We start from the raw sequence: 26,267 nt of genomic DNA on the forward strand, positions 1-26,267 counted from the left end.
CTGATTTGGTCTCAAATCTTCAAATTAAAATCCCAAGCTTTAAAAAAGCCTTCTGCCATTTTAATCCATTTGATCCAATCAAACCATTACTTTATTGACTCAGACAATGGTCCACATTAAATGTCACAAGAAAACACCCATAACTAAAAGGACAGAGCAGCTGAAAAAGCTGCCCATTATTTCCTTGCTAAGTGGCTCCCTGACAAAAGAAGAAATGGACTCCTCTCACATGTAGGTTTAATTCTGCTTAATGCCAAGTGCAGAGAAGGAAATGAACTTTCATTGTCGCAGAAGACTTTTCTGATATACTGTTGGTGAGTTTCCACTCAAGACCCCTGGTTTTTCATCTAGCCATAAGCCTCTGTTCAAATAATTCTAGGAATGGCTTTTATTTTGTTTTAAAATGGCTTGCACACATATTGTACATTTTTGTATAACCGGAAAAAATGTGCGTCTGAACCACCACTTCAAAAATTAATGAGAGGTCAGGGAAGCGTTGTCCAAGGAGAGCCAATATCTCCCAGGGCACCACTGACTCACTGCCAGCTTGGTCCAAGGAGACTTGGCAGTGGCCGCCAACCTGAATAAAATGTAGAGCTGGTGTGCCTGAGTAAATAAAGTCATGGAGTCCTTACGAGGAGTTCTCAGACAGGCTGCATGTAAAATATTATTCTATACATCTGTGTTCTTCTTTTTTCACAAGTATCAGTAGATGCCAGTGTGACAAATCAAATGGAAATTCATTTAAAAGCACTCTTCAATTAAGAGTTTTCTTAACCAACTGATATCAAAAGTACAACTGATATCCTGAGATTTGTAAAATTTTACTTAAAAAAAAAAAAAAGACTTTTCCAACTGACATGTTCAGAATCATTGTTCTAGAGATCCTACAGGGAGATCCGGGAGATGAAGCCATTTCTTGTTCTCCACTGAAATGTACCTGCATTCGAATTTCGTTTCACCCACTCCCTGAATGTGAAAATTCCATATACTGATTAAAACAAATCATGTTTTATGTATAGATTTACATTTATAGAATATACATTTTAAACTAAAAGAAAAGCAGTCTCCTTATATGGTAAGTAGGACATACAAAATATCCTATAATATCATAATTTCCAGTAGGCCCAAAACTTTAATATGAAATGGTAAAATATGGAAGAGGAAAAAAGCAACTGAGCACGGCCCTTGAGGCTTAGGTGGTAGAAATGGCAAGGAGTAGAAACTTTTGCCTCATGTGGAAGATTCTAGAAACTTCAGTGAACTAGTAACAGCAATAGTCCCCTCTGAATTTACTGCCTTAGAAGAGTGAAGGGAAATGCTGTCTGTCTTGGGTCTTTGTCATATTTAATGGCACTGCCAAAGAGTAATACCCTGTCAGTATGAGTGACCCTTTTCTGTGGCATATTTGGCCTCCATCCTTCCTGAGTTTATCTATAATTCAAAGAGAAAAAGTAAAGGTAATTAAAATGAATTCAATTTCCCTAAATTTATTTTTATTTTTTTACTTATAATCTAGAGGTATGTTCAGAAAAACTCAGCTAAACCATGTAAGGGAGGTATTTAGGTGTTGCAATTTTAACCTAAGTAACTATCATTTTTATTTTCAAGCTACCTATCCAATATCACTGTCAGTTATGTGGTAAATAGTCAGAAATGACAAACCCCCCAAATATAAAAAAAAAACCCAAAACTCTAGCCATCTCACATATCTGTCTCCAAATTTAAAATAGTTAAAAATTGCTTTACAAACAAAACTTTTTCAAAAGAAATATTATTTGATTCCAAATATCTGGGGGAAACAACAAAATTTTCTAAAACTTGGGAGCACAGCAAAAGGTAAATTATTACTTTGAATTAACTACTTCCATCATGGATGATGGGAGTGACTCAGGAGCATGGCAATGAACCCTGCCAGAAATTCCAAAGAGCACCCTATTCCCCACTCTCCTTCATACTCACATAACAAGGAATTTACAGTGAGAAAAATAAATAAGATGGTAAAAGAAAAGCATTTTCAACTGCAAGTGCTTTCACTGTCAAGTTCCCTCAAAACCCATCATGACCAAACCATTGTGTTGTGTGTGTTCCCAGTGAGCTCAGCATTTGGCAGTTATAGACACCACTGGAATATGTATCATATTGTCAATGGGCATAAAGTGCTTCCTGCAGGGGCGCTTGGGTGGCTCAGTCAGTCAAGTGTCCAGCTTTGGGTCAGGTCATGATCATGCAGTTCATGAGTTCGAGCCCTGCATCAGGCTCTGTGCTGACAGCTCAGAGCCTGGAGCCTGCTTCAGATTCTGTGTCTTCATCTCTCTCTGCCCCTCTCCCCACTCATCCCATCTCTCTCTCTCTCAAAAATAAGTAAACATAAAAAAATAATTTAAAAAATTAAGTGCTTTCTGAAGAATAACTTTTTTAAGACACGAAGCTGATCAAAATTTTTCTAAGACACAAATATGCCTCTGAAAATCAGATTTGACTTTCACAATTGATGTGGAGGCAGAAGCTTCTGAAAGTCTAGATCTGGGGCATGTTCGGGGAACATGCATAAGTCAAAAGGCTTTGAAGTCTGTTTGGTATTTCTTTGAAAGTGGTTTTGTGTTACTGTATGTATATGGCTTGTCTCCGTCTCCTGACTGTAGAGTAAAAGGGGATGCACACTGAGCAGCTACAGCACCGTGGCAGCCCAGGCTCCCACGTGGATCAAGCTCCAGCTGCCAGGACAGGGCAGTGAGTCTTCCCAACATCCTCCTATAGCAGCCTGAGTCATAAGTGAACCCTGTTCATGTTGGCTGTGTAGGAAAGACGCTTTTATCATTTTTTTCCCCTGCCTTTTCTACCTCTATTCCTATGTTTGGAGGCAGAGGCTACAATTCATTTCCCTGGCTTTCTTGCAGCAGAAGTACAAGCACATCACCCAAGTTGGCACCCAGACTCCAAAATGGAAGCCTGCGATGTGGAGAACTGGGGATGGCGGATGTGGAGAACTGGTGGCAGCTACTCCGAGCTTTCAGAGACAGCTGTGGTAGCAGCTCCGGCTGTGGCATCCAAGTGCCCAGGGGTTGGTGTCAGCTGTGTGAGCAACAACAGCAGAGCACGCAGTCAAGTGATGTCTTCTCTGGACCAGCTCTGTGGTAGGAATTGGGTGTTATTTCTGACTAACCATCCTCCACACATAAAGACCCTCCATCTCTCCAAGAGATTCTATGAGTGCTGTGTAGCCTTCGGATAAATTCCTTCTACGGTAAAATTCACCCAAGTCAGTTGCGACTGCTTGTAATTAAGAATGTCCACAGAGGAAAGAGCTGGGGAACAGAACAGAGCTCTCTGAGGTTTAAGTCTTTCTATGCTCAGCATGGACTATCTGGTAAAGATTGAGGCCACAGATGCACTGTCATCTGAGTTCTTCCCAAAACAAAGAACTGGTAGTCGGTTTCTGATCTTGTGGAGACTAAGGAAATAATACTGGAGACATCTACGAAGGTTCCTGCCATTTTCTCAGGAATTCTCACGCAGGCCTATGCTACTCATATAACAATATTCTTGTTGATCTTTGAGAAAAAAGGGACTGAAAATCACTGAGATCTAGAACTACGTGTGTTCACTACCAGAAGAGAGTAAAAAAATTAACCATAACCTAAAAACAGATGTCTTTTTCTGCCCCGCTCAAGATTTTGTCTGATGATATTGGTCCAGATGTGAACAGGTAAGTTTATGCCCCTACTAAAACCACAGTCAATTCTCATTATCCATGGTAGTTATGTTCTATAGAGTTACCACAAACACTGAATTACCAAACGCAAAGTAGCATTGCATCTAAAGGAAATGTAGGGGTAGGCTCTTGGGAACCTCTGTCAAAATATTTGGTCAACGGAGCAATATATAATCTTGTTTTATGTGTATTTCTGTTTAAAGACACCTTACTTAAGACACTTTATGTATTACTGTTTTTTAAGACTATTTATTATTGATTGGTCAACATTGAACATTGGGTCAACAGCACTATAGTTCATGGCTAAACAAAGCTTATCTAGCATATATGTTTTCTCCAAAAGGCACTCATAGCCTTCTTGCACTTGGAAATGCTAGATAGCACTTTAACACTACGCTTTGGGGACTGTTTTAAACAGTAAAATCACCATCAACCACAAAAAGCATGATAATACGAACAACATGGCACTAAATACACCGTGAAAAGAACACTTATTTACAGCATGAGAGCTAAAACAAAAAGACAGAATGTTGCTTTGGTTTGACTTCAGTTGGGTATGTGTGTGTTGAGCAACTCAATATTCTTATTCTGTTAATGTCTGCAAATTATCATGAAAGCGTCATGAGCATTGACTTCGGGGTGACAAATAAATTTCAGCGAGTAGGCAAATTCACAAATATGGAATCCGTGAATAATGAGGATTGACTTTTCTTTGTTCACAGAAATCTTTCTGGATACAATAAGGTGCTTATGGACATTGTTACTGCATGCCATCACGCTGAATTTAGGTATCATGAATCTTTGAGGAGCAGTGTAAATTGCCGGGAGGAAATAACCTTCAGAAAATAAATTTGGGGTTAAATATACATGTGCTAATGATCTTTAGCGACATCCTAGATTGGTAATCTGTAAGGGAGGTAAATTTTTCTTTAACATTTCTTGTTCATTCATAAGCAAAAGCAGCTTAATAAAAATTACACTCTGACAGCTTTTCATCTAGATGCTCGCCATTGCCCCTTAACATTTTCATTCCGCAGATGGATGCTGTGTGGTTTTCAAGCATGGCTGAAAACCGAATGTGCCTATCAATTAATATTTCATCTAAACGTCTCTATGTAATATTCACATGTATCATTTCAAATGAGTGCATACTATTTCACTGGGCTGTCGGACATTTTGATTGCAATTTTTGCTATTATACACAGCTCTACTATAAACGTCTATAAAGAAGGTTTTCATTTCCTTTCACATTATTTCCTTTTTTTAAATGTTTTATTTATTTCTAGGAGAGAGAGAGAGAGACAGCGTGAGCAGGGGAGGGTCAGAGAGAGAGGGAGTCACAGACTCTGAAACAGGCTCCAGGCTCCAAGCCGGCAGTCAGCACAGAGCCCGTCACGGGGCTCGAACCCACGAACGGCGAGATCATGGTCCAAGCGAAAGTCGGACGCCTAACCGACCAAGCCACCCAGGCGCCCCCTTTCACATTATTTCCTAAGGATAAATCCCCCAAATGGATGAAGAAAGTAAGCAGCCATGATTGTTAGTAATAAATTAATTAGGTCCTTTCAGAAAGCGGTGACAAGCTTTCCTATTTCCCCAGTGGTTCTCTGGCATTGGTTTTATTCCTTTAATTTGCTAAATTAATAGGTGTGAAATTATATCTCATGAATGTTTTAGTTGCATTTACTTAATTACTGGTGAGGATGAAGAGCTTTTTCATATATTGATTCAGTCATTCACTTAGTCAATTAACATTTATCAAATCCCTATGAGGAGCCCAGGCCCATGTCAGACACTGTCCCTGCCCTTGGGAAATCTCCCTTCTGCCTGTTTTTACATGTATACAAGCTACCTACTAAAATTCAGCTGTCTGCCTATTAGAGGCTTATGTTATCATTTTGGCTTTGAATAAGTACTTTCCTTAAATTTAGACAATAAATCTTTACCTATTATATTGCCAATTATTTTCCCAATTCATTTTTTCCTTAGTTTTGATGGTTTGACTGAAATAATTTAAATTTTTATATAGCCAGAAATAAAAGACATACTCAAAATAGTTAACTGGAAGATAAAATGCTAATATGTAATATAATCAAAATATTTAACCAAAATATATTCAACATTCTTTTATTTTCTAAATTAACTACATCCTAAAATATTCATAAATAATACACTGTGGAGAAAATAATCCACCAGAACAATCTAGACATTTCCTAATCTGTTGATTTTTACAAAATGTTGCCATCTTAGTTGATGAAGCCTCACCTAGCTAAGTGATGCCCTTGTTCAGAACCACACCAATGACTTCACCATTATATTAATAGTCATGAAATTTCCAGTATCTTTGTTGCAGCTGGACATGCTGAAGGCTCTTCACAACTGGTATACAGCTGGATGCCAGTGCCCCCACAGAGGGCCTGTGCCCACTTTGCCACCCCTACCAAGTCTAAGCAGCCATGGGTCAGAGGCAGGGCACTGTACACCCCCCCCCCCCCCACCGCCTCTCAATCCACTCGGCGGCTGCTGGGGCCATCTGTGCTGGGACTCCTCCCAGGTTCATTACCACCTCCACGGCCACTGATGGGAGATATCATTAGATACTTCATAATCTCAGTGGAGAGATCATTTCTCTTCACCAACCAGTATGGAAACATGTCAGTATCTGAACACCCAAAGCAGCTCTACGAGTATGTATTGGCTGATTATTAGGCCTGGATAACCCAGAATAAGGTTTTATATGAAATAATTATTCAGAAATGTAAGTCCTACAGATTTGACACCTGCTTAAATAACAGATTCTAAGTATTCCCAAACACTTTAGATTGTCAGCTTGCGGGCAACATGGGAACACTTTGGAATCATCCTCCAATGCTCCACATTTGAAATTCGCATGCACTGGCTGAATCTCTAACCCTAAATAAATAAAACCCAAAGCCCAAAGCTGAAGAGAGCATTTAAATGCCTCTGGGTAAATTTACATCATCATTTTTATCCAATTATGAATACTGAGCTACTCTTTCCAGCAATTAGACAACCAATAGATTCAAATCCCTTTAAGGCCAAGTCACTCTGGCCAGGAAGAGCACAGGAAGGTGACAGTTAACTGAGGGAAAAGCTCCTCTCTGCTCTGCCCTCAGACCATCTTACCCTCTTCCACAGCACATGGGAACAAGGAAACATTGTTTCTGAGAGTAAAACTATTAACTCTGCCACAAAAACCTGTCCAAAACTCAGAAATGAGGCAGGATAATTCATGGCCCTTTCAATGTGACACAAGAGCATGGTCTAACAAGCTCATCTGGCTTTATCTGACACTGAGGAGGACAGGTTTTTTATTTACTGTTGATTAGGACCCATACTCTATAAAGCTAGATGTTCACTGGTAGAAGACTGATAAATTACAGATGATTTTTTTCTGGCAGAAATACAAATTATTTAATTGCAAAACTAACCTCCAAACTTATGCCTTTATTGCCCAGTGGAGTATGAGCCAGTTTGGTATGTAATTTGGTGATATTCAGCGTCCTTTCTTTCATTGACTATATATACTTCCTGTGTTCTTTAAATCAGGTTGTTTTTTTTTTTTTAATGTTTATTTATTTTTGAGACAGAGAGAGGAGGGGGCAGAGAGAGAGGGAGACAGAGAATTCCAAGTAGGCCGTGCACTGTCAATGCAGAGCCCAACACGGGGCTCAAACTCATGAACCGTGAGATCATGACCTGAGCCGAAATCAAGAGTTGGACCCTTAATCGACTGAACCACCCAGGCATCCCTAAATCAGGTTTTTCATTCACTGTTTCCTTTCATGAGTTAATTAAATCCTTGACATGTACTATGTATTTGTATGAAACTCATGTTCCTCACATTTTCAAAAACTGACTTTGACACTCATAACCTAATGGGTTGTGGCGAAGATGTGCAAAGACATCATCAAAGAGACAGACTTACTTCTAGACACGGCTGACTACATTGATGACAGTAACTTGACTCAATTAATTTCATCACCTGTGAGTTAGGAAGGGAAAGTTGGTGGATCAGCAACAGAAGCTTCATAAGTAAACGTCCATCCATCCAACCACTGACCCAGTGGCTGCAGCATCCACTCGGCGGGTGGATCCCTGCATCTTCACTGGGTACCAGTCTCATGCCACTAACACACAAATAATTTATTTAGCGCCCCCCTCCCCCCTATTTTTTCTATGCTCATGCTCACTGAGTAACCTCTGGATTATAGGTTGGTTTCTCAGGCAGGGAAATGACTCGCTGGTCAGGCCAACATGAGTAACCCGTCCGGATGACAGCTGCATTTCTCACTGGAAATTAATAAATTGTCATTGGCATGTGGTTTTACATTCCAGTTCCTTGTGGAACTGACAGCATGTGTTTGTGTTATGACTTAAATCAAGTCTTAAAATCAAGTGTCTGGCCTACAGGTCAGGGCCTATCCCAGATCACTCACCAAGGGAAATGCCCTCCGGTGAGAACTCTGGTGACAGTGCTCCTCACATGGTCTGTGGCTGTGGACATGCTGTTTATTCACTCGTTGGCTTTTAAATTCCCAATCCTTGTGAACCAGTGCTTTTATAAAATTCAATAAAAATATATTACCAGAAAAATGAAATTTTAAAAAGTCATAGAAAATATAGGCCCATTTTTATTACTAGATTCAATAGAATCCAAATTACTCTGTAATGTAGGAGTTCCTTTTAAAAGCATAAAAATCTCTAAATGTTTACTTCCAATTTATGCATTTATCTGAGGCCCAGAGACTACATTGCATGAGGGCACTTGTTAGAAAAGCAAATTCTTGGGCCTCATCCCAGGCCCAGTGAATCAGAAACACTGGGTCTGCAGCTCAGCAGTGTGTTGTTTGTTTGTTTGTTTTTTAAGTTTTTTACATTTATTTATTTTTGAGAGATGGAGCACAAGTGGGGGAGAGGCAGAGAGAGAATGAGACACAGAATCCGAAGCAGGCTCCAGGCTCCGTGCTGTCAGCACAGAGGCCGATGGGGGCTTGAACTCACAAACTGAGATCATGACCTGAGCCGAAGTCAGACACTCAACCGACTGAGCCACCCAGGTGCCCCTCAGCAGTCTGTGTTTTAACAAGACCTCTGTGTGATTCTGATGCCCAATCAATTTTCTAATTCTAGGCAAGAAATACTCACCTAGGATGAGTATACATCAGAAATCATAAGCTTAAATGGCAAAGGGGCCAGGTAGGCAGAAAGACAATTGTGACAAGATGAGAATTACAAGGAATGATAGATTCCTTTGGCAAACTGTAGGCTAGATGTCCCACATGGGAGCATCCAAACTGAGTCAGACAGACAGACACACACTCACTCACTTACACACCTCTGGCCAAACAAAACTTCCACTAGCTGATGTGCGACCTTCAGTCTATTACTTTTCTAAATGTGGGTTTAGACTAATCTCAGTCTTAATAAAATGATGGGTTGCTTTTTCCTGACAACTGTTTAAGCTCAGAGTATTATATATTAAATCCTGAATGTATGAAGGCTTATCCTTGAGGTCTCTATTCTGTCACAATAATGTATTTCCATTATTAAGTCTATATCACACTATTTTGAATTGTGAGACATTATGATACATATTTAATCTTCCTTGGTTGTTTTTTGTTTTTTGGGTTTGTTTTTTTTTTTTTTTGAGAGAGAGAGAGAGAGAAAGAGAGAGTGCAAGCAGGGGAGGGGCAGAGAGAGAGGGAGACATAGAATCTGAAGAGGGCTTCAGGCTCTGAGCTGTCAGCACAGAGCCCGATGCGAGGCTCAAACCCATGAATCGCCAAGATCATGACCTGAGCCAAAGTCGGACACCCAACCGACTGAGCCACCCAGGTGCCCCTTCCTTTGTAAGTTAGTTCTTACCAATCGATTTTAGAATAATTTTGTTACATTCCATTAAGTGTCCTGTTAGCATTTCAGCTGAAATTAACTATTAGTCAATTATTAGTTAACAATCAGTTCACTTGGTAATGGGTTAGGAAAAAAACCAGGCTTTTGGTTCCCATCCCAGCTCTGCTACTCAGTAACTGTGCTTTGCACCTTATCCTGTGAGCTGGCAATGCCAGCTCCTCTCTCCCAGGCTTACTGTAGGAAATTAATCAAACAACATATGCTAATCACCTGTCCATTTATAGCTTCTCCAAAACATCACTGCCGTTTTGGGGCCTCCTGTTCTAAAATACTGCAGGCCTCTTCTCTTTTGTATCCAGTTAGTTAAGTTTTCTCTGTTCCAGAGATGAAATAAATGAAGAATAAAACAATCCTGAGAGTGATACATTTCTTCCTTTGTAGTGCTCATATATGACTCAGTTTTAGTGTACTTTATTGTAGCCATTTTGGGGTGAGATGTACTATGCTCATCAAATGGAACATCTGATATGATTTCTGATTTCTTCTTATTGAAACTCTCCATGTGTTCAAGTAGAGAATTCATTTTTCTAACTTATTTTTTTTAATTTTTTATGCTTATTTATTTTTGAGAGCGAGAGAGACAGAGCACAAGCAGGGGAAAGGCAGAGACAGAGGGAGACACAGAATCCGAAGCAGGCTCCAGGCTCCAAGCTATTAGCACAGAGCCCTACATGGGGCTGGAGCCCATGGACCAAGAGATCATGACCTGAGCAAAGTCGGACACCCAAACCAAGCCACTCAGGCGGCCCCTGCCTTTTTTTTTTTTTTTTAATAACTTTTTATGTGTCTGAGGAAAAAGGTGTTTACTTTCCACAGGCAACCGAAGAAAACAGATAAATTAGATGACATCAAAGATAAAAATGCGAAGCAAGGACACAATCAACAGAGTGAAAAGACAGCCCATGGAATGGGAGAAAATATTTGCAAATCATGTAACAGGTTAATATCCAGAATATATAAAAAATTCCTGCAACTCAATAATAAAACACCTGATTAAAAAATATACAACTGCTGTGGAAAACAGTATGGTGGTTCCTCAAAAAACTTTAAAAATTGAACTACCATATGATTCCGCAATTCCACTGCTGGGTATAGACCCAGAAGAACTGAAAGCAGGGTCTTGAAGAGATATTTGCCCGGCTTTGTTCATAGCAGTGTTATTCCCAATAGCCAAGAGGGGGAAGCAACTCAAGTGTCCATCAGTAGATGACTGGATCGACAAAATGTGGTGTATACATACAATGGAATATTATTCCGTCTTTAAAAGAAAGGGAATTCTGACACATGCTACAACATGGATAAATCTTGAAGACATTAAGCTAAGGGAAACACGCCAATCACAAAAAGACAAATACTGTATATAAATATTTATATGAGGTACCTGGTCAGATTCATAGAGACTGAAAGTAGAAGGGTGATTCCTCCCTCCCCCAGGGAGGGAGGAATGGGGCGTTATTGTTTAATCGGTAGTGTTTCAGTTTTACAAGATGAAGAGAGTTCTAGATGGAGATGGGTAGTGGTGATGGTTACACAATAAGAATGTTTTTAATATGATGGCGCTGTACACTTTAAAATGGTTAAGATGGTCAACTTTAACGTTATGCGTATTTTACCACAATTTCAAAAAACGAAACCTCAAAAAAACCCCAAGATGGTGATTTTCTCTTTTCTACCCTTAATTTTGATACAAATCACAATTCTGTCTTATTGTTGGTACCATTCTTGTTTCAGTTCCAACGAAGTCGTGGGCTGGGGATGGCCTGAGCCCCAGGAAAGGGGCTCATTCAGAGTCTGTGGGCTCAGCCAAAAATGGATGGATCTTGGCAGAGACAAGGCCAAGCAAGAGCTGATGGGCAGAAATGGGCTGAGACAAGGAAAAACACGGATTTCCCCACAGAGCCCAGAAGCAAACTCCTATTTGTCAGCAAGCTGTCAGAATCAGGAGTATACTGCAGAGACAGGGAGAGTCTCAAACAAGCTGGGACACAAGTCCTTGAAGGTCAGGTCCAGAGCAGAGATGGGTTTCCAGAAAGTTAACAAGGTACTATCAGAGATGGAGATTTCATCTCCAATAGGCTTCTTCTTTTTCTTTCCTATCTCTCACTGCTGCTGAAGCAAAAATACATCAGCACCTCTTAGGTCTTTATTAATTACTGATCTTGACATTTCTACCTCTTTAATTTCCACTGAATCCTCATGGATTGGGGGGAGGAAACTTTATGGCAGAGTTGACAATGTCCAGGTACTGTAGTGGACTGTTCAGGAAGAAAGGGGACAGTGACTTGGTAGTACTTGTCTGGGAAGTTGTTCCCTATCTCAGGGGCTGCGAAGTTACAGCGCTGAGGGCTCTGCAAAGAAACCCACATTTGTATTCACTGCATATCAGACCATTTTTAGTTATTTTTAATTCAGACAAAGGACTTTCCTTTGTCCTTTGTGGTGATTTTGTTTGTTCCATTGGGTTTTTGCTGGCACTATTATTTTGACAATTTTCTCTTTCCTTTGTTTTTAATGAGTGATCTTTTTAGCTTTGTTTCATGTTACTTTATTGCATTTTTTCACTTTTATTAAGTGGGAATAAGGGAGCAAGGAAAGAACTATGAGGGTAATTTTTTTTCTCCTGGCCAAGTCTGTGGTGTTCCTTTCTGTATCTACCCCAGTGCACATCTATGTGAGACGCAGCAAAACCTAAATGCGGGAGCTCTTTCTACCCTTAAAATTCACTATGCAAGTCATTCAAAAGAACCACTAAGAAAAAAAGAAATTATCTGTCCTTTCCTGTGTAATTTAAATATTTCACATCATTTGTAAGCAATAATATTAATTTCAAAGGCAGCTTGGGGGAAATGGTTGAAATGATACCATTCAAAAATTTTCAGAATATGAGATCTGTAAACTAGAATCTGTGGCCTCTAACATATGTAACCACAAGACAGAGACAATTTTCTTGAGAAGTCCAAGCCACAGATGGAAAATAAGATAAATGAAAAACAATATCCAGAGAGCAAGAATCTTGTAGAGAAGAGCCAAAGAGTGTTAAATAAATCCAGAGTCAGAGGGTCTCTCTGTTGACAGAGCCCCTTTCATATTGGCCTGCCTTCCGACAGCCTCATTTCAAAGTGGAGCTTGAAAAGAATGTTGCTATTATGCAGTTATTTCTCATTGCCTTCCTTTAAAACATTATTCATTTAACACATTGTGGGGCACGCAGCAGTTTTAACCTTATGGGACTGTAGCCTCAAATATGGTGAGGCCAAAATGTTCTGTCTATGCAGCCATGTTCAGCGCCAACTAGTTTTTCACCAAAGAAGTTCCCTGTCGTCTCAGAGCCAGGTGAAAAGAGATCCCAAACTACTTGGTAATCTACTCAGGGAAAGGCAGGTAATGCTGCAGATAGGCTTATGCCCCTAGGAAGCAAAGCTGATCACTAATTCCCCCACCTAATAACTTTTTCGTCAAACTTTTCAATCCATCTCTCCTTGAAGTTGTCATTAGCATATGGATTCGACTGGAAACTTGGTTCCATCTGTATAACCCGCTCAGCCGATACCTCTTAATTCTAACATTACCCTTTTTCCACATCACACACTTACTCTCACTGAGTGGTGTAATGGGGCCACCCTGACTTCTATATCCAATTCCAACCTCATCTGCTATAGGACCAATCACTTGCACAGTTCGTTGACCTTAGGAAGTGTCTTTCTCTCCAAGAGGAGCAATCCAAGGAAACTCATATAATTCCTATCTGTAAGTGAACAAAAGGTTTGACTCTATTATAGCTAAGTCCAGCTAAAGCCTGGCTGTCTAACTCTACTCGATGTGAGTAAACCAGGAGGTAGACAACATTGATACCTAAATTCCAAGAGGCTGAAGCTGTTCCCTGGCTCTGAGGGCCTGTGGGAACCCTCACATAATACTCCAGCATAAGACAGCCTTCACTCTTGCAATGAAACCACTCAAAGCAGCCCCAATCTAATACCAACACTTGTGCATTTCAACATTATTTGCTTGTTCCTTTTGTTTCTAATACTCTTCCCTTTTACCCACTCTGTTGTGATATTAGTTCTCAAATATTATTACTCCCAGTCTCTTTATTATTTTCATTAATGTATATCATTTCTACCTTATATTTAAATATATGACCTTTTGTTTTAAGTGCCTCTGTTTCATGTGGAATAATTAAGTTATATCTCATGACTGTCATATATGGACCATCATCTATCATTGCCTCTTATTTTTGCTATTTCTTATATTTTCTTAATATATGCCACTGGTATTAACTAAACACTAGTATTAACTAATATATATATATATATATATACTCCCATCTCTTCTGAAATATGTTTGGAAGAAAGTATTGAATAAAACTATCTCTACCTAAACCAAATCTGTACACCAACACACATATACGCACACAATCGCGACAATCACCAAGTTCATTTCTCTGTTGATTTCTAGTTATAGCCATTATAAAACCCAACATTCTTGAGCTTCTTTATAGGAGTAAAAAAGAGTATCTGAGCTATAGACTGTAGCCTTTTCCATCTTATTTCATTCTGTTTTCAGACTGTTCTTCTGAAAGCTCTACTTTTCTTGGGGACTCAGAAAGACATGTATTCAAATTCTGACTATCATTTAGCAAAGCACGTTATTTAACCAGAGACTGTTTTCTTATCTGAAGCAAGGGGGTCATTCCACCAGGGGTATTGAAGATTAAGTGAAATGGGGTACTGTAAAGACCCCGGTACACGGCAGATGCTCCCTAAATATTAGCTCCCTTCAAGTTTTAGATCACAGTCATATCCTGCAGCGGACTGTGGTCGGAAGCACTAATCCTTCCTAGTTCGTGCTTCTAGTCTCTCATATTGAGTGTTGATAAGGCAGCCAGAATAAGAACAAATTCCTGTTTGGGACCCAAAGTGTAAGGTCAGTGACTATTTAGGGTTGGTGGGATATGTGAAAATCTTTCTTTAGCTTTCCCAAATGAGTGACATCTTGCCTGGATAATTTTTTCCATAAAGGGAACTGCAGATGTTCCATTTCCCTGGGGAGTTTATGGTCTCAGTTGCAGCTGTATCTGCAATCAGTATTTTGAATGTTATCTGGTCTTCCTTCCAGATGTTTTAAGATTTCTTCCTCACTGAAGTTTGAAAATGTTGTAAGTAATGTCTTGATATTTTTCTCTAGATGTTACTATCCGTTTATAGGCTAAGCCTTTATTCAATTCTGGACTTCATACCTTTGACTGTAGATTCTTTAAAACGTATTTCTTCTATTGGCTTAACTAGTTACTGTATTATTCTTTTTAATGTTTATTTATTTTTGAGAGGGAAAGAGACAGAGTGAGAGCAGGAGAGGAGCAGAGAGAGAGGGAGACACAGAATCTGAAGCAGACTCCAGGTTCTGAGCTGTCAGCACAGAGACTGATGTGGGGCTCAAACTCAAAAACTGTGAGATCATGACCTGAGCTGAAGTCAGATGCTTAACCGACTGAGCCACCCAGGCACCCGCTTACAGTATTATTTTTATGTTAAAACAGTGTGCTCAATTCTAGAAATGATTCTTTGTGGTCACCTTTATACATGTTTACTTAAGCCATCTAATGTTGGATTTGAAGTTATGAGTAGCTTCAAAGTATGCTTATAAGTATAAGCATACTTCCCTACTTAACTAGTTGGAAGTTATCTGTGTCAATTTAACTACTTCTAGAAGTGTCCTTAATTGTGATATTGCAATGTTTAGTACATGACCTTTGTTTCCTGGCTTTCTATTTTTTTTTTATCATCATTTAGAGTATGTTTATGTCATATTTTAAATTCCAGTGGAGACTTTTTGGTTGTTCTATATTGGACAATTTTAAAGTTTTGTTTTTGTTTTTGTTTTTTTTCTATTCTTGTATAATTGTTCTCTGGAGTTCCAACATTTAAAAATTAGTTGGGTTATTTTGAAAATTCTTTTTTATTTTTAAAAAAAATTGTTTGGCTATGAGGTTATTTTAGTGAAGATTTTTGAGACATTTTCACTGGCTATTTATTTAGAGAGAGCGTGCATGCACACAAGTGAGCCTAAGTGGTGGAGGGGCAGAGGCAGGTAGAGAAAGAATCTTAAGCAGGCTCCATGCACAGCAAGGAGCAGACACAGGATTCAATCTCACAACTGTGAGACCATGACCTGGGCCAAAATTAAGAGTCAGACTTTTAACCCACTGAGCCACCCAAGTGCCCTTTCATTGACATTTTAATTGCTATGAAGTAGAACATCTATACTGTTACTTAGGCCACTGGTTTCTAAGAAGTAAAAACTTTCTACTTGCAAATTCTACTCTTTAAAAGTAAATACAGGAGCACTGCAGATATATTTCTTTTAATTCATGATAAAATTCTTCCAATAAGTAATATTCTTATCTATCATATATCTTAAGATTTTGTCTTTGTATGAGCCTCTGTTCAACAGATGGTTGTCTCAAAGAAAACAGAAATGTAATTAGTTTCCCCTCTGTTAACATCCTACTTTTAAGAATGTCTTGGCTAATCCAGAACCAAACAAAGAAATAACATGCTTAACCCCACAATGCTCACAGCACTGCCTCCATCTATAATGATGTTGCCCCACATTAGCAAAGTCAGAATAAGATCAAGTAGCTCAAAGCTCTTCTTTAATATTCTTTAAGGCTTATCACAGCTGTCCCTGGGGACTGGAACTAGGGACTCTCTGTATTTTAGTCTGAGAATAACTTTTAGCACAGAGAAGAAAAGCCACGCATTTTTATATTTATCTTGCATCTAGCCACTTAACCAAATTACCAATTCCAAAAGAATCAAAAACTGTTATATATTGAGGAACACATTTTTTAAAAAAAGCTCAGTATTTATTTGAAAATCATTATGGTGGTTTCACTGGGTGGCTCAGTCAATTAAGCATCCAACTCTTGGTTTTAGCACAAGTCATGATCTGGCAGTCCGTGGGATTGAGCCCTCCATCAGGCTCTGTGCTAGCAGTGCAGAGTCTGCTTGGAATCCTCTCTCTCCCTGTGCTCTTCCCCTCTTGTGTAAGTGGGGGCTATCTCTCTCAGAATACATAAACTTAAAAAAAAAAAAAAAGAAAAGAAAACCATAGTAAAATATTTTTGAAAGATATAAAACAAGACTGGAACAAAGAGACATGGATGGGGGAAAAAAAGACTATAAAAAAAGTTGGTCCTTTCCAAATTAATATATGATTTTAACACAGTTTTAATCAGAATCTTCAATGGTTGTCACCCCCTTTTTAGACTGTAACAAAAGGAATTTAAAGTTTACATTTAAAAAAAGCCAAATAATACCAAGAAATACTGAAAAAGGAATGAAATAGGACTTGGTTGCTTTTCTGTATAGTACAACCTAAAACAAAACTAACGCAATCCTACCTGACAGATATTCCTGCTGGACACCGTATACAAAATATATTCCAGAGGAATGTAATATATGCATATAAAAATAAATCAATAAAAGTATTAGAAGAAGAGTTAGGAGAATATTTATATTACCTTCGATAAAGGAAACCTTCCTAAACACGATAAGAAACCATGAAGAAAAAGGTACACATAGGTGACTAAATATAAAAAACATCTTTTTTGTATGGCAAAAGAGACTATAAACAAAATCAAAGGCAAATGATAGACCGGGAAATGAATAAACTGCAACATGTTGAGCAAAGCAATACTATCACTAATAAACTAAAAGCCCCTTACAAATTGAGGAGTCAGATAACTTTATAGAAACATGGGCAAAAGAAATGAAAATTCAGAGAAGAAGAAATGCAAAAGAGCACTAAAAGCATATGAAAATGTGCTCAACGTAACAAAATTCATGGGGTATAAATTAAAATAGAATAGCATTCTTTACCCAGTAGAGTAATAATACTCAGTGGTCACCAGAATATGGAAAACAAACAGTTTCATACTTGCTAATGGGAACTTGAACTGGTACAACTCTTTTGGAAAGAATTCTGACACCATATTTTAAAATTTGAGATACATGTGCCCTCTGACTCAACAACACCCCCTCCCCCATGGCCCCCCCCGGCCCTTTGAAATTCAACCAGAGTGAAGTCCTGGTGTATAAAGACATTGGTTAGGGGAAATACAACCACAACCAAAGGAGACAATGTTAATTTCACTCCATGGGGGACAGTACAGGGAACACTGTGCACTCATTAACATGAGTGACTTAGATCCATATCAGTGAGCCAGGTGAATGTCTGTGACATTTGTCGTATAAAGCATAGTTGATGGTAATGCTTATAAAAACAGAATATCCATGCATGTGTTATTGAACTGTCGGAAACTGCTGATATGTGTGTGTGATTGGGCTGATATTCAATTGTTTATACATCTAATAAAATGGCAATTATATTAGTCACAACCTTACATATGTTTATTACATATGTATGAGCATGAAAAAAAAAAGTGAAATCATATAGCCCAGGACCTGACTCTGGTCATTTGGGGAAGCAGAGAGATAAGGAACAACTTTTCATATACCTTTGCACTGTTTTACTTGTTACACTTGCAAATTAAAACTCTCAAATAAAGTGAAAATTTAAGTTAAAAAAATAGAAAAGAAACAAGATGCTCCGGCTCGATATTACTTGAAGACCTGTAACTAGGGGCAGAATCTCTAGCAACAGTCTGTTTACTTTTGTCAAATGTAGCAAACGAAACCCAATTTATTTCCTTGTCTCTTTCACTAAGCTAGTTCAAAGTGAAAACACCAACCACTATTTGCTATTTAAAAACAGAATTTCAGAATACATTTGCAACAAGACTAGTAAAAATGAAAATTCACAGAACATTAAGTATTGACAAGGGAAACAATAAAATGAAGAACTTTTTACATGCTAATGAAGAATAAATTGGTGTAATCACTTTAAAACAATCTGGCCTTACCTAATACAGTTGAGCATTGCATATTCTATGACCCAGCAACTGAACTCCAAAGCACATGTCCTAGAAAACCCCTGGATGATGACGAGGACACACGTACAGAGTGTACACAACAGCATTTTCATGAAAGCGAGAAGCTGGAAGCAACCCAAATGGGTAGAATGGATAAATAATGCGGGGTATATGTCATACAGTAGAAGAACAATATTGAAATACTAACTAATACTAGTGGTGAAAATAACCACAGACATCTAGCTGTAGAAATCTCAAAACATAATGTGGAATAAATTCCAAATAAGAGAAAAAGCATGAAACAGGCAATACTAACCAATAAAAAAAATTTTAAAAAAGCAGGGGAATGACAAATTAAAAGTCCAGATTATGGTTTCAAGGAATGAGGAGAAAGGAGGAAAGGGTCAGTGATAAGAAAATAGGAGTCTTTCAACGTGATATTTATCAATAAAGCTAGGGAGGAAAAAGATGGGGAAATAGATGTGTGCTTATTTTATTAGTCTTTAGCGTGAGTGTGTGTATACATGCATGTATTCTGATGTATGGTATGTTTCACCCACACACACACGCACACATAGGGACAGAATCTAGGTCAATGTCTGCTTATGCCTACAAAGCTGGTCCAACTACTGGAGAAGTCACTTAAACATCTTCCAGGCATATTTACATTACAGATGCTTAATACATAAATGAATGGATATATTTCTAGAATCAATGGATATACTATACTCTTATATATATTTCTAGAATGAATGGATATAATATATCCCTGCATATATTTCGAGAATGAAGGGATATAATACATAAACAAATGGACATCCCTGCGAGCCATCTTTTTTCAGGGCCAAGGTAAAACAGAAACTCTCTTATGCAATTTTTTGCAGTGCACCAGAAGCTGGACAGATATAAGAGGAAGCCCAAGATAAAAACCACGTCACCTTGGGAGAACTTCATTAGCTAAGTTACAGCAAAAGACAAAGGTAACAATCCTGAGTAGAGTTACATGGGTTCTACTTTGACTCTCTGTTACTATCTTTCATTCACATCATGATTTAAAGCAAATGACATCAAAACTCAAACCATGGCTATTGATTCTGAGAGCAGGAAAAAAAATGTCTCTTGTCCACTACAAACTGCGAGTACCTAGGAAACACTGACTTACTGGGACTAGACCCATTGGAACTCTATTTCCAGACATTGCAATGTCGGTCCTGATTCACAGCAGTGGAGCCGCTAAGAGCATTCTAAATAAGGCGGTGTTTCACCAGGTAAAGGAAGGCAATTAGAAAGGGAGGAAGTCTATCTTGATTCCCATCCTCTACAGCTGCTTGAAATCAAAGTTACACCTCTGAATGAATCACTAGAACTCTGAGCTATTGGCTTCTTTTCCTTTCCAAGGATTATTCTGAATATCTGGACTTCTACTTTACTCACTCTGTTCTGTCTATTGCTGTTAGGGGTCTGGTAAATAATCTGATTTAGCTAAGAGGCTTTACTGACAGGATATCCTGCGTCTAGTTAACTAAGGCCAGAGGAAAGGGTCATTAGACAAACTGAACACATGTTATTTTTCAAAGGAAAGGAAAAGACAAAAATGTCAATGCAGTTATAGGCTCTTTATCATCTCAAGTAAACTAAAACGATACAATACCAAACTGCCTCCAAAATATGACTTCTTTACAGATGTGACAGTTTTTACTTCCTAATGCTAGAAAGTTCCACGTTGTGGTCAAGACCTAGAAATGTGGGTACATCATGACCAATGAGGAAAATAGCTTTATGTGTTGCTTTAGCAAATTAAAAAAAGCAAATTAAATTAACTGCTGCCCTTGAACTTTTTTCCCCAAGCAGTTTTACAGATTGTTTTTTAAAATAACAGCTTTATTGAAATATAACACACATAGCATAAAATTCACTCTTTTAAAGTGTAGAGTGCAGTAACTTTGAGTATTCAAAGTTATGCTTCTATCAGCACTATCACCAGTATTTTTATCACCCTCCAAAAAAACCCCATATTCTTTAGCGGTCACTCCCCATTTCCCCCTCCATCATCCCAGTCCCTGAAACCACTGATCTACTTTGTCTCTATGGATTTGCCTATTCTGGACACTTCAATAAATGGAACCATATAACATGCGGCCTGTATGTTTTTTAAAATTTATTGATTTATTTTGAGAGGGGAGGGACAGAGAAAGAGAGAGAGAGAATCTCAAGCAGGCTCTGTACTGCCAGCAAGGAGCTGGACACGGGGCTTGAACCCACGAACCATGAGATCATGACCTGAGCCAAAACCAAGAGACACTTAACCGAATGAGCCACCCAGGCAGCCCTGCTGTGCTTGGTTTCTTTTACTTAGCATAATGTTTTCCAGGTTTATCCACAATGTAAGCATGAATCCGTATTTTGTTCTTTTTTATGCAAATGATATTCCATTATATGACTATATCACAAGTTCATCCAGGTAGCAGTTAATGGACATTTAGGCTGGCTCCTCCAGGTTGCTTATTTCTGTTAAAGAGCAAAAGAAAGCCGAGGAAGTGGAAAGAACTGAGCTTCAGCTCAGAATCAACCTAAGCCAGGGATTAATAAGCACCATTACTGTTATGTCTGCATTTATCCCCAGTTGTTATTAACCACGCTACTTCCGGAGGATCTTAATGGAAATGTCAACTATGGTAACATGGAATACGAGAGAATTTTTTCGTATGGTCTTAATGAGGAAAGAAGGGAAAGAGAAACAAAACATAACTGAATGGTATCCTCTAACGGGTGAGCAAACTGTGGCACACCAATCCGATAGGACACTACTCTGAAACAAGAGGAAACAAACTAGTGATCCTTACACCACAGATGTGTCTTGTATAATTATGCTGAGTAAAAGAAGCCAGGAAAAAACACATAAGATGATTATGTATTTACATTTACGTAAAATTCTAGAAAATGCAAATTCTTCTAGAGTGACAGAAGCAGATCAGTGACTGACTGAAGATGGGGATGGGAAGGAAAGACAACTACTGGGTATAAGGGAACTTTGGGATGGAAACATCTATGACCTTGATTGTGGTGATGGCTTCACAGGTGGATTGGGCCAAAACATATCAACTTTATTATTTTTTTAAAAAAACTGTTTAATGTTTATTTACTTATTTTTAAGAGAGAGAGAGGGACGGGGCATGAGCAGGGGAGGGACAGAGTGGGAGGGAGACACAATCTGAAGCAGGCTCCAGGCTCAAAGTTGTCAGCACAGAGCTCGACATGGGGCTCAAACTCATGGACTTGAGATCATGACCTGAGCCGAAGTTGGATGCTTAACTAACTGAGCCACCCAAGCACCCGTTTTAATTTTTTTAAGTTTAATTTTTATTTTGAGAGAGACAGAGACAATGTGAGCAGGAGAGGGGCAGAGAGAGGGAGAGGAAGAATCCCACACAGGCCCCACAGGCAGTCAGCACAGAGCCCCATGCAGGACTTGAATTCACAAACGGTGAGATCATGACCTCAGCTGAGATCAAGAGTTGGATGCTTAACTGACTAAGCTGCCCAGGTGCCCCAAAACTCAACTTTAAATATGCATCATTTACTGTATATCAATTATATCGTACGTCAACTGTACCTCAATAAAGCAGTTAAGAAACTATTTTTTAATAGGTGAGTGTACCCCCCCCGGAAGTATCTGAATGACTGTGTGAAAAACACTGTTTTTGTTTTGCATATATGGTTTTAATCAATCTTGTAATAAGTCAAATTATTCTGATTTTATACACAAAGAAGGTTAAAATTGAGAGAGTTCAATAATTTGCCAAAGGGGCCACTGTCGGTATGAAACTGAGATCTCTTATTCTCAATCCCAAAACCCATGTTCTTTTCTCTATACCACTGCCACTCACTCTTGCTATTCCAGACCCAACTCTTTTTTTTGGAATCTCTGAGTCCCAGCATTTCCCAAGTCAGGGAGTTTTCTGGCCCACAGAAGAGATTTATGCTTTACAGTAGTATTCCAAATGTGTTTTCTTTTGCCTATCACTGCATGCTGGCACAAATACCTCTCCAAGTATGGGGATTTGGCCAAGTCAGTTGATTTATTCATTTTCAGTGGATCAGAGTAGTTAATCTGGATTAGACCAAGGCAAGTAATCCTGGTCCCTGGGTCAAAGAAGTGAATATAATTTATCTGAGATTAAAAGCAAGCTGGACAAAACAAAAAGTAGCCATTCAACCCACTAGCTGAGTGTTGTACTTCACAGGGATGATAGGTCACTCTTTCGAATACGTGGGTCCAAGAATGGGAACTCTCCAAAGCTCTGAGGCATCTATCCCCTTTTGGCTACCCCTAGCATGAAAATTTAGGTGGAGGTTGCCGTCCTCTCTCTCTATGGGACACCGACAGGGTGGTTTTCTCACCTCTGTATAACCTCCAGAACGTCTTTCGCCACATAAACAGCTGAATATCGTCCAAATGCTACTAACGTACTTGGGCCCATTTGAACACGGGCTATGCTCTGGATTAAGTAAAATTAACGAAAAAACACAACGTGGTTAAAACAACTGTTTTTATAAGATAGTTACATTTGGGGAAGGAAAGGGTGCCATTTCTTTTACGCACGACTGACATCGAAGGTTCTCTGTGCTAGGTATCTTCCATTCTGCCCCTCCAGACCCATTCTCCATCCTGTTCCACCAAGCTCCAAGCCCCAAGCCCCAGGAAACTAAACCGTATGAACTCAGCAGCAGACTTTCTTATTCTTTGTCTTCCAGTTGGGTTTGGTCAATGGGGAGCACAAGCAGATTCAGAGGGAGAAAGGATCCTTTCGGCGCACAGGTTTCCTGGGATCTCTGCCTCCAGGGTCATTATAATCTGGCTCCACGTCTTTCCTGGAGGCTACAGCTTCACTCTGGAGGCCTCTCCTCCCAACCCTCATCCCTTCAGACTGCTAGATAGTAAAGGGGCCTTGGAGAAGTGCACTTTCCCTAGACTCTGCCCACATGCTTGTAAATACTCTCTTTATTAAGCTCTCCTAAAATTAACTGATTTGAAGATGCTAATTTTTCCCAGTACAGCTGACATTTTCTCAGGGCTAAGAGTATGCCTTTTTCAGAAAATGAACTTATTCCAAGTCCTCGATTTATATGAAAACACTGACATTCATGGGGGTGATATCAAGCCCAGGTAAAAATAAACAAAGGCTAGATGAGGCATGGAATGGAGAGCTAAACAGCTCTGATTCAAACTTACTGCACTCGCGAGCCTGTAAGGCAAAGACCTAGTCACAAGATTTATAAGCATACAGTAAAGGCAGTGGGTGCATTTCTTGGATTTTAAAATGTGGGAGATGTAAAACATTTTCAGGTTGCTATGTCATCCTTTCCTTGTGCTTATAAATCATACTTCCATGGTGCCTTCAACATTTCTGCATATGCTACATTACTTAGATTGAGGCTTTACACCGCTTTTGGGGAATTCTAACGATCAATATGAAGAAAGATGTTTGCTACAATAAAAACTGCCTAAATGGCAAATCTGAGAAAAAGAGCAGATTTCAGAGGTACCATCTGTTTTCCTTCATTGAGAGGTATTATCATATATAGTAAAAAATGCTATGAAAGTGAGGTGACACTTCCTGTGTCATACATAAATTATAATCTCAAGCAGATTTTGATTACTGAGGATTTATACCAAAGATATAAAAACCATTAAAGAAAAAGATGGATCTTGATCCCATCTAAGCCCAAAACAACTAACCTCCTGTCTCCAGAATTAACTATATTGTTCCCAAATGAAGAAAATTCTGTAACTAGAATAACTACTTTAAAGGTGACTTTCTTTGATGATTCTTCTCTAAGAAGATTCTTCTCTAAGGCAAAATGTTATGTAGCACAAATCTGTAAAGATCTTTTAGGTAAAAAAGCTAAAATATTGAGATATCAATAGGGTGCTTTGTTTACCCTGGTTTGGGTGCACGTGGGCATGTGTGACTGTGTGTGCTTGCTGTAGATTATAGCTACACTCAGAAAAGAGAAACCCCTTGAATTAACTGAGTCAGCAAGGTGAGATCTATCCTAGTGTTCATTATGAGTGTCTATAAGAACTTAAGAGTATTTGAAAGAAGATCTCAAAAAAATCTGAAGGACTCTGGGAGCTTCCATTTACTTCTGCATCACACCAGATGGCTCTTACAAAGTCCTCACTTCTTACTTTCCAAATGAGTGGTAAATTCATGCTTTTGATTTTTCCTAAGTCAATACAAAGTATCAATGAATAACACCACGTTGCATTTGTACAGCCTTTTACAATTTACAGAGTATTTTCCAATTCATTATCTCCACTAGGCTTTAGAGCAGTTCGGATATAGACAGGGCAAATATTAACAGCCTCCATTTTACAGATGAGAAAACACCTAGACATACCACCCAGAAGTCTCTGTAGCAACTTGAATCAGCTTAGGTAAAAAATGGAAATTAAAATGTATTGGCTCACATCAATTGAATTCATAGACTCCAATTGTTAGTGAGCTCTCTCCTTTCCTTTTACCTATCTGGCTCTCTCTCTGTTGCTTCTCCTCTGTGCATCAGACTTCATTCTCTCAGCAGACTGAAACTTGGCCTTATATGACTCTTACTGCCTAGAGATGAGAAAGGATGGGACGTCATCCTCAACTTAAGCTGGAATATCCCAGAGGAAGAACCTATTGGGCCCTGCTTGGCCACATGTCCACCCTTTGAACTAACTCCTGTGGTCTGGGGATGAAATACTGTGGCTTCCCCAGCTTGGGTCAAGTCCCCACCCTTGTGGCCAGTATTACCCAAACAAACAAACAAAACAGGAGTAGACAGAGCCAGTGAGGAAATTGTGAGCAGAAAGCCAGCCACCCTAATTTGTATGTACTACACAAAATAAATTGCCCCAGGCAGAATCAGAATGACTTCATAACCAGATCTTCCAAGTGCAAGCCCAGCACCCTTCTACTTTACCGAACAGCCTATCACTGCAGGAGCCTCAAAGGTCTTACGTGCCTCTTTGTTCCTCACAGTTACCAGTAGTCTGGCTCCAGAATAAAACCTGGACTAGACTCAGGTTCTAGTCCTCAACCTGTCAGTCATCAGCTACGTTTGTGGGCAACTTACTTAACCTCTGAGAACCACAGGTTCCTCCTTTGTAACATAAACAATTCCTACGTCACAGGGTCACCAAAAGGATCAAGGCAGGGGCGCCTGGATGGCTCAGTCGGCTTCAGCTCAGGTTCAGGTTCATCTCACAGTTCCTAGGTTCGGGACCCGCACTGGGCTCTGTGCTGACAGTTCAGAGTCCGGAGCCTGCTTCAGATTCTGTGTCTCCCTCTCTCTCTCTCTGCGTCTGTCTGTCTCTCTCTCAAAAATAAATAAACATTAAAAAAATTTTTTTAAAGGATCAAAGGAGATAATGTACTTCAGATGACTTTGAAAATTATGAAGAGCTACCTTAATTAGCTACCTTAAGTAATAAACTTAAGCTCTGTATTTAAATTTCAGGGAGGCTAAAATGACACAGTAACATTCTTCAGCTTACGACACCCCCCCCCCCCCCCCCCCCCCCCCCCCCCCCCCCCCCCCCCCCCCCCCCCCCCCCCCCCCGCCAACCATGCCCTATAGGCATCACTTTGGTGCTGACATTTTTACTCTTTTGGTTTTAGAAGGCACATTTCA

General features: G+C 39.3%; 1 protein-coding gene across 3 annotated transcripts in view; it reads right to left on the reverse strand.

Moving 5' to 3' along the window:
- GNG2 (G protein subunit gamma 2) overlaps window positions 1–26,267 on the reverse strand; it is a 113,371-nt gene that overhangs the window by 62,994 nt on the left and 24,110 nt on the right. The window contains exon 1 of one of the 3 annotated variants that reach the window (XM_039256123.1): window positions 25,063–25,085. The exons of the other annotated variants lie outside the window; for them this stretch is intronic. The gene's annotated coding sequence lies outside the window, so the exon portion shown is untranslated. Of the gene's footprint in view, window positions 1–25,062; window positions 25,086–26,267 lie in introns of those variants that run through there. 3 annotated transcript variants of the gene reach the window in all.

This window comes from Hyaena hyaena, unplaced genomic scaffold, assembly GCF_003009895.1.
Source record: "Hyaena hyaena isolate Hyena2069 unplaced genomic scaffold, ASM300989v1 scaffold_559, whole genome shotgun sequence".
NCBI lineage: Eukaryota > Metazoa > Chordata > Mammalia > Carnivora > Hyaenidae > Hyaena > Hyaena hyaena.